General features: G+C 37.3%; 1 long non-coding RNA gene across 4 annotated transcripts in view; it reads right to left on the reverse strand.

Moving 5' to 3' along the window:
- Window positions 1-742: 742 nt before the first annotated feature.
- The window catches only part of LOC144966713 (uncharacterized), a 19,097-nt gene continuing 5,542 nt past the window's right edge, over window positions 743-14,297 (reverse strand). For 2 of the 4 annotated variants that reach the window (XR_013644256.1, XR_013644255.1), the window contains one exon: window positions 743-927. This is a non-coding gene — a long non-coding RNA (uncharacterized LOC144966713). Of the gene's footprint in view, window positions 988-3,534; window positions 3,803-14,297 lie in introns of those variants that run through there. The other 2 variants (XR_013644257.1, XR_013644258.1) reach the window with 2 other exon arrangements.

A 14,297-nucleotide genomic window follows, 5' to 3' on the forward strand; every position in this document is an offset into this window, starting at 1 on the left:
AAACAAGTTCAATTATAAAAATTGGTCCAATCATTAATAGATGAGGAGGAGCGAAGGAGACTACACCAAGTCTAAAAGCTCTATACAGAGGTATCCAGGTATCCAGGTTATTATTGTATTGGGTGTTAGTATTGTCTTGGCCTACTTGTTCGTTATTCCAATTATCTTATAAGGGACCCTATGATTATCCCTAATCACCAGTAGATTAAACCTGAGCCGTTTTTGGTGCAGATTGAGTGGCGCGGCTCGTAACGGCAGACTATAGCTCACAGGCTAGGTTGAACACAGGCCATTTAAATTATCAGATGAATACCAACTCATATCAATCCCAAACCCCGCCAAGTATTACAATGATATAATAATTTTGCGATAAGCAAAAAGAATTATCAAATTTACCTTGTTCGGAGGCTTTACGTTTTTAATTTGACAATTTTATATTCTTTAGAAATGCATAGGGCACAAAACATAGGTATTCGATTTGGGAAAATTTAATTCTTTACAGTCAGAGGTAATGAAAAATATAGCTGGGCATTATTTCAATATTAAATATATAGTAAATTACCAAGATAGGCGATCTTGAAAATAGTGGATTGAAATGAGTTCGTTTTTTAAGAGGAGAGTTTGGGGATGACAAATGCAACGAAAGGAGTTATAAAGCAAATGATGAAGACAGTACTAATGAGAAAGGGGGAAAGGTCTTTTATTTTCAGTTTGACAATAAACAACAACAACAACCTACATCTTGATAAGTACTTCCTTTTGTTGTTTTATTTTTTTTCAATCATGCTATTACATTATTTTCTTCAGATATTAATTTCTTTATCAGAATGTATTTATCAACAGCTCATTATCATCCAGTCAATTTCTTAATACATCAGACGGAATGGAGGGGCAGGGTGGGTAACGAGCTCTCTCTGTTGTGGTTGCCTATCAACCAAAATATAGAAAGATTACGAGGTCAATTAATCTAAAACGTCCACTTTCATACTGAAAAAAAAATGAAACGAAAGTATTATTGACTATGGTTGTTATAAATCGAGTCTACAATGTTAATAGATATGTGTTCACCTTTTGACCTTCTTTGAGAGTCGACCGAAAGCAAGCGAAAGAGCATTGAAGTGAGATGGAAAGGGAGAGTTCATGAAACACCCGCTTGATTCAACTGTACACCATATTGGTCGTGATTGAATTTGTAAAGATGTTTAAAACAATATTATTGAGCAGAGATCTTTTACACAATTAATTGAGAAGTCATCGGGTACTCACTCCATGGAAATCTATGTTAAACAATGCAGACAGTTAGAACGTTTGCTTTCGGGGTGATTGCAGTTGTCTTTCTGCTTTTAAAAATATTTTTAAAAATTAATTTATTTGTTTCTGCTTTTGCTTTTGCTAATCAATCAAGTACGGTCGCTCTAAAACAAGTTCAAAAGCTGCAATAATGTGTTAAATTGGAAGAAAACTAAAACAACATTTCCGCTGCAAAATCACGGGCACGGCTGGGCGCATATACCAAATGATACTTTTATTTATCATTTATGGACTAGAACAACTAGAGCAACTTGAGCCATTCCGGTTTGAAGTTCGTGAGTCATTGATAGATTTATCTGGATTCCCTGATTTCATAAAACTTGTAGGTTAAGTGAACGGTTAAATGTAATTAATAGTTAATGTTGTGTTCAAGGTGTTGGTTTAATCCCTCGAAACAGCCTAAGTCAGAATTTTAGTTCATCGTCAGATGAAAAACTAATAGGTTTTTTGTTATCCTCTAATAGTAATTTTAATTCAGGCTTATTCGGCCGATAAATAGTCAAGGATGTTTTCCCAACAGGCCATTTTATTTCATAGCTAGTAAAAATAAAACAGGCAAACCCTCTACTCTAAGTAAGCTACAAAACATTATTTGATAGGGATGTAATGGTTTACATGGTGATAATTGAATTTATAGCCACATATATGAGACTTGTTCCAACACTTTTTATTTAGTATGAAAATAATGATATAAATTCTTAAGGAGCTCAAATTTAAATATCTAAAATCATAATAACTTTAATTTCACTTTTAGTTTTTTTATTTAACTTTATATGACACCGGATTAAAGCGACAAGATCGCTAATAACATGTGTTAAAATTATTAAATCAGGAAGTCTAAATCTATAAAATCATTTGGCAAGGTTAAACTAATAGATTGTTTAACATAACTAGAGGGAAAGTTCCGTATTTGAATGCACGATACAATTATTACAGAACACGAGTCTCAATCGGACCGTTTTCTATCCCGGAATTGCTCAATATGTTTAAACTGGCCTTTGAAAAAGATAGCTTTTATACAGCGCAATAGCCACTAAATGTGCTCATAGCGCGACACAAGGGGTCCCTGGCCAACAGCAACATTTAACATTTAGGACGAGACATAATAATAATAATAATAAATGGCATTTATATAGCGCTTTACCCCGTTGTCACAGGCTCTAAGCGCTTTACAGTGATATAAAACAAAACATATTACAGTGAGACAAGTGTGAAGGAAACGTGATACGAATTCAATTTAACAACAACAAAATATGAAAATAATATTGCAACATTATGACGTAAAAAGATAAAACTTTAAGCGACATTTGAACGTTGTCAACGAATCCGAGCATCTCACGTGTGACGGGAGAGAGTTCCAAAAATGGGGGGCCGAAAATTGAAAAGACTGTTCATCTATTTTACGCAATGGCTTAGGTTTGACAAGGATGATTGGTCATTGCTTGACCTCAAGTTTCTATTGGGGATATACATGTTTAGAAGGTCTTTAATATAGGAGGGACTGTTCGTGCTCAGGGATTTGTAGACAACAGTACAAATCTTATAGGCAACTCTTTTTTTCAACAAGAAGCCAATGTAACTCACGGCGAAGAAGAGTTGCTGACGGGTATTTTTTGTTATTGCGTACAATGAGCGTGGCTGAGTTATTTTGAGCAACCTGAAGTTTGCTAATTTTGTCTTTATCTAAATTCGCCCAAAGGGAGTTACAATAGTCCAATTTAGATAAAACCAGGGAATTAATGACGACTGTTATGCGATGTTACAATTTTTTTTTCATGTGCTGGTAACGGCCAAGTTTTCCTTTTACACCTGAGTACGTTGAGAGAATGTGAGTAAAGAGCCTTCTCCAAGGACTCAACTATGCGCCGAGCGAGGCTCGGACCCAGACCTTCCGATCCGAAAGCGAGTGTAATACCACAATACCAGATAGCCGCACCTTTCTGGTCAACCAACAGTGATTGTGTAACTGGATCTGTTTATCTATTGAAAAGTTGTTTGTATTAGACTAGCGTTCTATCCTAATGGTAGCAAACACGGTTATTGATGTCTGTTATACATTTAAGAAATTTAAAAACTCCCTTGACCTCAATATTCTAAAAATACTGAATTAAAGTAACATAAATTGTCATGGATAAATATTGACTCGTTGTTTGTTTGTTTTTTGTTTTTTTTTTTTTTGTTTTTGTTTTTTGTTGTTTTTTTTTTTTGTTTGTTTGTTTTTTTTTGGGGGGGGGGGGTTATTGCTAATTCCCTTTGGTATTAAATAAAATTTTTAACAAGGTAAATAATTGGAAGAAGGCCGATAATAGCGAACTCAACAAATTCTCAATATTATAATTCAAATTTAGCCCATTCGATGGTACCTTACCCATACTTTTCAATCAGAAAGACCGCAAAGGATGGTTTTCCTCAAAGCCCAATGGTAGTAAATTGTGTCGTTTTCAAACAGAAACCGTTTTCAGACGATGGATGTGGATGATTGGTTTTTTACCTGTTAATCAATATTTTGAGTTCGATGATGTATTTAACGGCCATTATACCTTTTGATACCTGAGCCTACTGCCCGAGGAGTGCTTAGTGAGTGTTTGTTCGATTCTGCGTTTGACATCGATTATGTATCGAATGATTAATTGCGTTATAATAGGCCTATACACCTAATGACTCATTGAATGAATAAAAGGGTCCTTTTATTATCCCAGTGTTATTAGGTTCAGATTGGTTCAGGCATCAGCCGCACCGCAGCACAGCGCGCAAATTGAGGTCACACAGTAAAGAGTTTAGTCCTTCCGGAATCTATAACGCTGAGCTGTGTTGCTCTTTAAATTGATTTCTTACTCCTGAGTCTAATGACTTATTAATTTAATCAATTAAAAGTCCATTGATTCCCTCAAAGGTCAAAGGGCAAATAGCTCAGGCGTCAGCCGCACAGCAGCGCCGCAAAAAAATAGGTCAAGGTTATTCAGGGCAGCCGGTAGTCTAAAACATTTTGATTGGTTCTTTCAAAGTCTCCAATCTTGATTGGACATCATATTTTCATTGTTTCGTCCGTTTGATAGATCAATGTTTTCATCTTTGTCCCCAAACACTCTTTCAACAACCAGGATTGGATAACGAATTGGGTTTTTGCTCGGTGATTGATTCATTGTTTCAGCAGTATATCAACTGAGATAGGATAGTGATTCAAATTGCTTATGCTAGAAGAGTAGCTTTACGTCATCCAGATAGGGAAATTTTGCTCAGATCGTTATTCTTCATCTCGAGAAAAAAACTTAATCATTGGATCGAATCACATGGTGGTAGGGTAGCGATGCTACGTCAGATTATACCAGAACGCTATTGGATAATTCGTCTCATGTGAATTTTACTTCGTGTACTTTTGTCTTGAGTGATACTGAAATGGAACTTTTTGTGAAATATTTACTTCTCAATCAGCAGGTAGATGATCGTTATCAGAAAACAATTGCAGGATATGATAAGTATATTCACGAACATTTATCGACCTGTCCGTTGATAGAAACCAGAGAACAATTGTATATTATTCTCTCAGATCAGCTGGGGTAGAATCATTGTTTTTTTTATGTTACATTCACTGCGTGGTATATTCCCCTCTGAGCGGTATTTCAGTGCTAGGTCAACCTGACCCCATTAGTGGGGTCAGCCCATGGGTGGAACAGGTATCGGTCAGGGGAAATCTGTGATGTCACTAATTTGTTGCAATATTTCATGGTATTGCTCAGTTGCTAACACAAATATGAAAATTGTTCCCTCACCACAAGCAAAGAAAAGGTTTCTTTCTTCATATGCCATGGTTGATAATAATGTATCCTCTTAAGGCTGCTCATAAGACAGGTGTCAATTTAGTGGTTTTTGGGCTATCAATGAAATTAATTTGTTATAATTTGCATATCAATAATTTAATTCCCAGCGGCAGAAAATGATTGAAACAAGCATCATTATAAAGTAAAAATGATGATTTTGACACATGCCAAGTTTAGTTGTCCGGACAGTAAAACCTTAAAAGATATGAATTTTTTATTGTAAATTTATTTGGCATGACTTGGTGAGATCCTCATTTTCTCTCCCTTAGTGTTCCATGCCATGAATTATGTCCAAATATCAGTTTAGGAATAAAATATAAACCATTAGACGAAAATAATACTAATATTATTTTTTAAGCTTTTAACTGATTTAAGTATTATGAGTCTTGGGCACATTTTTAATGGCTTGATAACTTTTTTCTATACTTAAATCCCTTAAGATTCAAGTCAAAATTATTATATTTTTTATGACTGTTAGGCATTATAGTTTGAAGATGTATACGGTACTGCTTTTGTGTGGTTGTCTAAGAAAATGCCGAATTTATAGTGTCATATAGGTGTCAATGTTTAGGGTATTCTTGCATGTTGAATAAGAAATATATTGTAAGTTCAAGTTCTCCTTTTGTGCACAAGTGAATGTGTTAACTTTTTATAGACTGAAGCGTCCAGATATATATGGCGGTGATTTCCCAAAAATTAAATAAATGATCTAACTGTGGTATGCCTGTGGTGTTGTACTGATTTGACTCTGGTTGTTATTCAACTGTTTTATCTCTAAATTTGAATGACTGGAGTTCAATGGTATATCAGATGACTTTATAAGACAATGACTAAATTTGTATGTATTCTTGGAAGAAGGGAGATGATTCGATATAACCTATGTGGACAGTGTGTTCGTTTTGAATGTAGTTGGTCAATAAAGAGTAAAAGGTTACTACTTGGAATAAACTATATGCCCTCATAATTTTGAATCCTCTTTTGTCCACATACTATGTCCGTCTGTTTGAGCTAATCATTTAATTTAACAGTACCAGTGCTTAGTGTTAGTTGTAATTGATGATTGATATTGCAATATTTGTAGCATGTCCAGTAACCATTGTTGGGTGATTGATTTTTTTCTTGTCAAGAAGTCATACTTAATAGGCAGATTGATAGTAAATTGAGATATTGACATCATACACAATATTGATTTATAGTCTTTACTGGTCAATAAAATATTATCTTTATGAGTTATTTTACCACATAAAGACATAAATCATATCAGTTTACTGTTATGATCAACACAACTGTTTGAAAGGAACGGAATTGGTAAAAACAATATACAGAACTTACAAAACCATAAATACATCAGGAAAATCAACTGCCAATATGATCATAATGCACAGGAACATAGATGCATATATGTACTTTTGATATTTATTAAAATTCTTGAGATACTGCCGCTGAGTTTTGAATAACAATTTTTTAATTTAAGTGCACCATAATTTACAAGCACTTAAAATTAGATCAACAATTTGTGATATTAAAAGAAAACTATTAACCACAAGATAAGAATGTCAAATTTTCACTGATGTTTAGAAAGACAACTAATTTTTCAAATCAAAATAATGAAGTGAAAGAGTCTGTTATTGTTTTCCCGCTATACAGACATATTATAAGACCATAAATATCCATAATTGCCCCCATTGGACACGGCACTGCCTGATACCAGTTGAACTCCAATGACCTCATGCAGGTAGCGAGCAGGGAGGATTATTGGTCCCTTGGGAGTTCCAACTGAAATAACGCTGATTTCACGCAGTGCATTAAGCGTGTAATCCGTATTCACCCGGATAGAGAAAACTTTGCTTTATTTGTGGGTTCATATTTATTTATTTTTTATTTTAAACAACAAATATTCCAATTAAGATTACCCAACCAAGGTGCCTCGGGATAAATGAGTAACAGCTCTTGCCACTTTTAAATCGTTCATACGAAAATGATAGGGATTAAAAATAGATAAAAGTTTTGACAAACTTTCACCTTTACTTTTCTTCAACACAAAATATATAACGTACAAACCACATGTTGAACTGGTTATACCCTGAATAATAAGCGGGTTGTGTTTACAGCTTCGACTATTGTTTTTCACAGATCTTTGAATTGTCGGATACGCAGAAGGCGGGAACCCAAAACTATCCATATATTCTGCCTTTCCCATCCCGTTAAAATACACAGATACCCAATGATTTCCTGGACTGGAACTCGGCTCTGTGTTAATAATAGGCTTTTAACGAAATCTGACCGAACGAGACGCCGAGCGCCGAACCCGAACGGATCTAGCCTTCTCACTGACCATGAACGAGATCTGGATAGTGAAGACTCTCAAGCAGTATGCAGCATCGGATCTAAGGTCACGGGATAGAGAGCTGTTTAAGCTGACAAGAAACGGAGAAGGACAGAATGGAGATTACCTCAGGCCTGGAAATTAAAAGGATTCTTTTTGTATTTTCCATTAAATTTCCATTTCGATTAGACCCAGTACGATCTTAGTCGGGGTTTAGATAAAAACAAATTATCTTGCACTGCATTTAAATTTCCTTTTGGAATAGAAAAAGTTTTATGTACAACGCTCTTCATGGGGCAATTACAATTACCAATGTGAAGTGCTTTCTCGTGTTACAGGGCCACGGCTGGGTTTAATCTAAGCTTCCTAACATACAACGAGGCGTGTGTAATCACACTCTTAAACCCCTCAAAATCGGTCATGAGATGGAAAGAACCTTTAGACGGGATAAGCCTCAACTTTACATCAACTCCATTAATTAGATACCGTTCTTGATGCATGAAATCTAAATGTAGTTTGTCCATCATATCTACTTCTTTACTCTCTTTCACCAGCTCTTTCCGTGCTTTGAAGCCAGCATTTCTACTATCCGTCATTTCTAGTTTACCCAGGGTGTCGTGAAAAAATTCCATTGTCAGGTGACTCCTTTTTGCACCTTGATCATAATTTAACATTGTTTCAACAAAACTCCTAAAAGGATAAACGTTCTCACTTGACGTCACCAGAACATCGCTCAAAGTCATATCCACTTGTGAAAACAAGGCATGAAACCAGGTGTTAACAGGGGCAACATTGCTAGTAGTCTGACGTACCTCTGCGGATTGAAAATTCAATCGGACCTCCACTCGACAAAGTAGAGATCGGATGGTATTCCACAAACAAACCGTCCTGAACAGCAGTCTGAGTGACGGGTGTCATGGTTTCAAGTGAGTAAAGAGCTACTCGACTATGCATAAATATATGTAGAATAAGGCCCCAGAATTTATTAGTTACTTTAAATGAAAAGCAATTAACGATTTGTTTAAGATGAAATAAAAAGAAAGATGAAATTGAATTAAAAGAGATGAATAGTGATTGTGGCAGTTACAAATAGAAAAGTGAATATATTACGTAACTTATGATGATATAATATCAGGTTTGTAAGGTTACGTTTCCAGGCAGTTGAAAGGGATGGATTATATATTCCTCCGACGGCGGACTCAGGTTTGTAAGGTTCCACTTCCATGCAGTTGAGAAGTGTTGAATTTTTTATTCCTCCGACGGCGGGCTCAGGTTTGTAAGGTTCCTTAATTTGTCGAAGACTGCACTATCAAAGGTAAAAGCTCCGGCATCTTGATGGTGGAGATAAAATATCCACAAAGTACCAAAAGATAAAAATCTTCAAATATATCAATGTATGACGAATGGAGATTGTAGAGAGAAGTGAGTGTAGAATGTTAGACCTATCAGCTTTTATAATAAGTGGCTACGTGACAAAATGTAAAACGGAAAGTATTCACTAATTAGAAATTAATTCAAGGGAAGGCTATAAAAGGAACGACGATGTAATATTAGAAGGTAAAGTTTTTCTAAGCCTACCGAAATATAACTGGAGTGAGATGAATTCAGTTCTCATTAAAATAAAAAATTAATAAGATAATTGTGAACAATCTTTACTGTGACAACGGGTAATGAGAACAGATCGAGTCCGCTGTGTTCACTTTCTGCAGAATATGGATGTAACAAAGCCATGATAATCAACCAAAAATGTCTTGAGCCAGGTTCTTCCTACGTCTCTTCCTGGTCTTTTGTCGTGTCTGAGTAGGTCGTCGTCGTTTTATACGCCGAGTCATACGCCCGGGCGGCGGCGGCGGCGGCGATGAAGTTGAAGCACCTGTCAAACCACCCACTTATCTGTTGAGTAACCTTTTCCCACTCTCCCCCGCGCGTCGTTTTAAAGCTGATTTAACATTCGGACCGGAAATGACGTCAGATGCTATTTGGGCACCGGTTTTGGCACCTTCTTTTAATAATGTTTTAGCGACCGATTTCAAGATGGGAAACAGAGATCTCACAATACCACCAAAGATACTCCCAAGCCCTCGACCTCTTTGATTTCCTCCACCAACAAACACGGGTAGACCACGTCCTGCCTGAGTACAGTAATAATCATCGTAACCTTTTTGATTGGATTTGAACACGATCCCTTTTGTCATGACGACTGTTTACGAATAGAATCTCTTCTTTCAAAAATGAAGTATCACGATAGACTTCACTGAAGCAAATGTCAAAGGTTCGCCTTTGTCTTTGGTTAAAAGGATTTCAACCGTGTCAAAATTAAATAGTCTGAGAGGAACATAGTTAGGTTTCTCAAAAATATGATGAACTATGTCTTTGCTTCTATTTCCGCTCGGTACGCATCTCAAAAGAGGTACGACGCTATCCACAACTATTCTAGGTTGAACGAAGTTGCAATATGCGTATACTGCTTCGAATCCGATGTCTTTCACTCGACACAGATGTTGGACCGTATAAATAATGATCTGGAATATTCAAGAGGTTGCTCAATGCGAGCTCAAGTGCAAAAAAATGTCCATCCTTATATAACTTTATAATTACTCTGCGAGTTGCACGGTCGTAATAAAATTTGATGAAAGCCTCGTGCTTCTTTTTTATTTTCCTTCTTACAGGAGTCATCAACGTTTTAACCAGTTCATCCGGTGACCCGTATAAACCCGTGGGGATGAATACGGTATCTTGTTCGCTGTCGTTAGTAACTCTAAACTCGAAAAATGCTTCATTCTCAAGGATGTTGTTGTAAGTGTTACTGAATAATATTTCTGATAAACCGACTTCGTATTCTGTCGATAAATCTAACGTTCTGGGTAATTTTGTAAAATAATGACCTGGAGAATTATTCGGAAAATAGCTCATGCTGCTCTTAGAAGGTAAGACTAAATAAGACATGATTGAACTCATTTATTCAGTGTTGGATTTGGAAGAAAGTAACCGTGACAACTACTTAGAAGCGCTACCCACAGTCTGTCTGTTTCTCCGTCACGCGTCAAGTTAGATACTGATACAGACAAAACAATTGACACAATCATCATCTGACACAAGAACACGATCTTCCCTTTAGGGATTCGTTTCCCAATTATAGACCAATAAGATGAATTTCTGTTGGTATTAATACTCTCACTTTCGGATCCTTCCATTTGAAAATTAAAAAAAAAACCAGCAAGGAGGATAATTAATTGTAAACACGAAGATAAGACTTTGGTATCAAAGAATGATGAATCGTAGCCAACCCACTTCACCAAAAGTTGTTGCCCACTTTTACGCTTATCCAAGACGGTCTTAATTCTGAAGATTTCTTTTGCACCAACTTTTTGCAGTTCTTGTTTATAGAAGCTTCCGCGCACGTACTCATTCTGATCGTCTGTAATTTGGTAGGTTCTAGGTGTTGTTGAAATGGATTTTGTCACTGTAAATAACTCTTCGGTCCAAAAGGGTAGGTAGCCCTTTTTAAACAGCGCCTGATTTTACTTTTTCTCACACGATCGCCGATCAAAAGTTTTGCACTAGTTTTCCTTTTAGGTCGATCATCCAAATACTATGTGTTCCATACGTCCCCTTGATTCGTTCAACTACCGCAGCTTTAATAACCTCGTTCTCAGTTGTAAAGAAATTTATCCCATTCCGCTTCAGAAATTGCTGAAAGTTTTTATTGACAAATTCACTGCCTTTGTCGGTTTGCAGCCGGATTGTTCTTCGACCAGACACTAAAACAGTCCTAAAAGCATCTTTTGACGTTTCTCTCGTTTTGTCTTTTACAGGAACAGCCCATGCAAACTTGCTGAAGACATCGATACACGTCAAAATGTATCTGTACCCGTCATTGTACGATTTCAATTGTTGAACATCAATGACATCAGCCTCCCATTGATGGTCTATTCCACCTACAATAATCCGTCGACGCGGCAATTTGTAACGAGCAGGTTTATGAAGGGTATATGCGTCTTGATGAAAAAGCCAAGAGCTGACGAATGATTGTTAAAGCTTCGTAGCAGTCTTTAACGGTTGAATACCGCCATAAGATCCGGTTGATTAGGATTGTAATAGCGAGCGCGTAGTGTTTTATCTCCTTTCATTTGAATGAGACCCAGGCAGATGTTCTCCCCGGTTTAGCCGTTTCTAAATTTCTCGTTGGACGTTGTCTAATATACGCCCACCTGTCAGCATGACCGATAAGATCACATGGGACGTTGGATTCCTGAAGAGAACGAGCAAAATATTCCCATTCTTCAGGGTTGACAAACTTTCTTTTGCGGAGTGCGTCATTGACTAGATCAAGACGTTTGAATTTGGGATGATATTACCGCGATATTTAATCTCCCCTCTCGGGTTCCATTCAAGCTCTGTGTGTCTTTTGAGATAATCCAATAATCTCTCCGCTTTCTTTCTCAACGAAATAGGTACGCTCTCAAAAATATATTTTGTTAAAGTGTCGTGTTCTGTTGGGTCAGGTGTTCTTATTGATTGAGGATTGGTATTAGTTACTATGTGGTGTGATCGTTCATCTTTCCGCTTTAAGAATTTCCACAGCACCTGTTGATACAACTCTGCTTTTTCGATTGAGTTCATATCTTTTGCGTTAGAATATCTTTCATCTGCTGATCAAGATCCCAAAGCTTTTCTGTGGACGGTTCGGTTATCGGTGATTCTCTTCGGGTATGGATTGAGTCCAAGAGACGTGTGTCCACCAATACCATTTTCTCGGCATGATCCATCTCATAAACCACCCGCTAGTATTCCACCTAAAGTAGCCAAAACAGGTTGAAGCAGGGCACCTAATAGACCACCTTTTTGTAAAAGCTTCTTTTGTCGAGATGGTGAAGAGCCTTTTTTTGATAAAGTCTTAAACTTCTCTTATGTCTGATCAAACGTTTCTTTTGTACTGGACTGAGCGGAAGATTACCGCGTAATATATTCAGTGCACATTCGCATAAGGTATTGATTAGATCCGGTGACGCTCCATTTAAAACTGCTTTTGCTACTCTGGGTTTAGCCTCTCCAAGAAGTTTCAACATTGAAACGTTACGTTTTATACGCTCAGACATTACTTTTGTATCGAAGATCGATCACCAAATAACCGTGAGGTACGTCTGTTGCGTCTTTAAATGCTTCCAGAAGGACCGGCTATCAGACATGTAAACGGGTATTTGAAGCGCGGATCCATGGTTTTTACACCAATAGAGGTTCTGTACTGATTCCGTCTGAATTGCCTTTTCTCTTTATATAAAAGTAAGACAGGCTAGCCCTCTGCTGTGTGTAGGTATAAACGTTTGAATCTAGCACTCGAAAACCTTTATTTTCCCTTACGCCACCCTTTCGCGTTTGTAGCACCTTAAGATACTTTTCAGTCATTCAACCTCACGACCACCTCAAAATAAATCAATGTACGATTGGCACCTTACAACACCTACACAATACACCCACCCACATCTAAGCTGTTTATTCTAAGTCCAGGAGTCAGACCTGGGAAACGAATAAACACTCCACTTAAAAGGTAACGCGGCTCAGCGTTATAGACTCCGGAAGAGCTAAATGCTGTACTGGGTTACCTCAATTTGCGCGCTGCGCTGTGACGCTGCGGTGGGGCTGACGCCTGAACCAGTCTAAACCTAATAACACGGGGATAATAAAAGTATCCTTTTATTCATTCAATGAGTCATTCGGTGTATAGGCCTATTCTAACGCAATTAACGCAGAATCGAACAAACACTCAATAAGCACTCTACAGGCAGCAGGCATGAGCGTTCAATACATCATCGAACTCAAAATATTGATTAACAGGTAAAAAAACAATCATCCACATCCATCGTCTGAAAACGGTTTCTAATTGAAAACGACACAATACACTACTCCCAATCCCATCGATCCACTTGGTAAAGTTCAGCTCACAATCGTGTTCAGGTTCCAAGCTCGTCTTATCTAGACCGTGTGCAGTGTCGAACAAAATTGTGGGACCCTCTTTACAATGAGTTTTAAGTGGGATGTTTCTACCGGACGCGTGTACTTATTTACAGTTCTGATAACCCAAATTTTTATGGGCTCATTTGTTTTAATTGATATAGGTACTCTTAAACCAACACAAGAAAATATTGAGCTTTTATATAGCGCAATATTCACAAAACGTGCTCAAAGCGCTTTACAAGGGGTCCATGGCCAACAGCAACACTTAACATCTATGACGGGATATAAAGCCTGTTAGGCGATTTTAAAATATTCACCAGACAGGTACTCATTTTACACCTGAGTATGTGAGAGAATGTGTGTGAGTAAAGTGCCTTTTCCAAGGACTAAACTATGCTGCGAGCAAGGCTCGAACCCATGACCTTCCACAAGATCACATAGCCGCACAAGGACCAAAAGATCATATCCAGAGTGTGTGTTTTAAAAAATTGAGAAAATTATTTGTGTCCACATTGTGTTATGAAAAGTAGCTTTTCCAAAAAACGTCTGTAATATGCGAAATAATTTTTAACTCATCTAATTGATTTAAAAAATAAGATAAATATGAATATTTATATAGGGCATTCCACGGATTTCCCACACCCAATATGCTTCACAATGTTTTATTTTTCCCCCCCCCCCCCCCCCCCCAGAAGGCCATGTTAAGCCGTACTCCTATTTCTTACACTACCACTTGCCTGTGATGCGTCCTTTTGTACTTTTTGAACTAACACTCTTAAATATCCGATACTGCCTATAACAGGTACTCATCTACACCTTGAGTCGAATGCAGAATATCGATTGACGTTTGCGACAAGACGAGACACCGTACCGCTTAGCCACATAGC

The sequence above is a fragment of the Berghia stephanieae genome, chromosome 2 (assembly GCF_034508935.2).
Source record: "Berghia stephanieae isolate SIO BIC M18660-M18661 chromosome 2, UCSD_Bste_1.3, whole genome shotgun sequence".
Classification (NCBI taxonomy): Eukaryota; Metazoa; Mollusca; class Gastropoda; order Nudibranchia; family Aeolidiidae; genus Berghia; species Berghia stephanieae.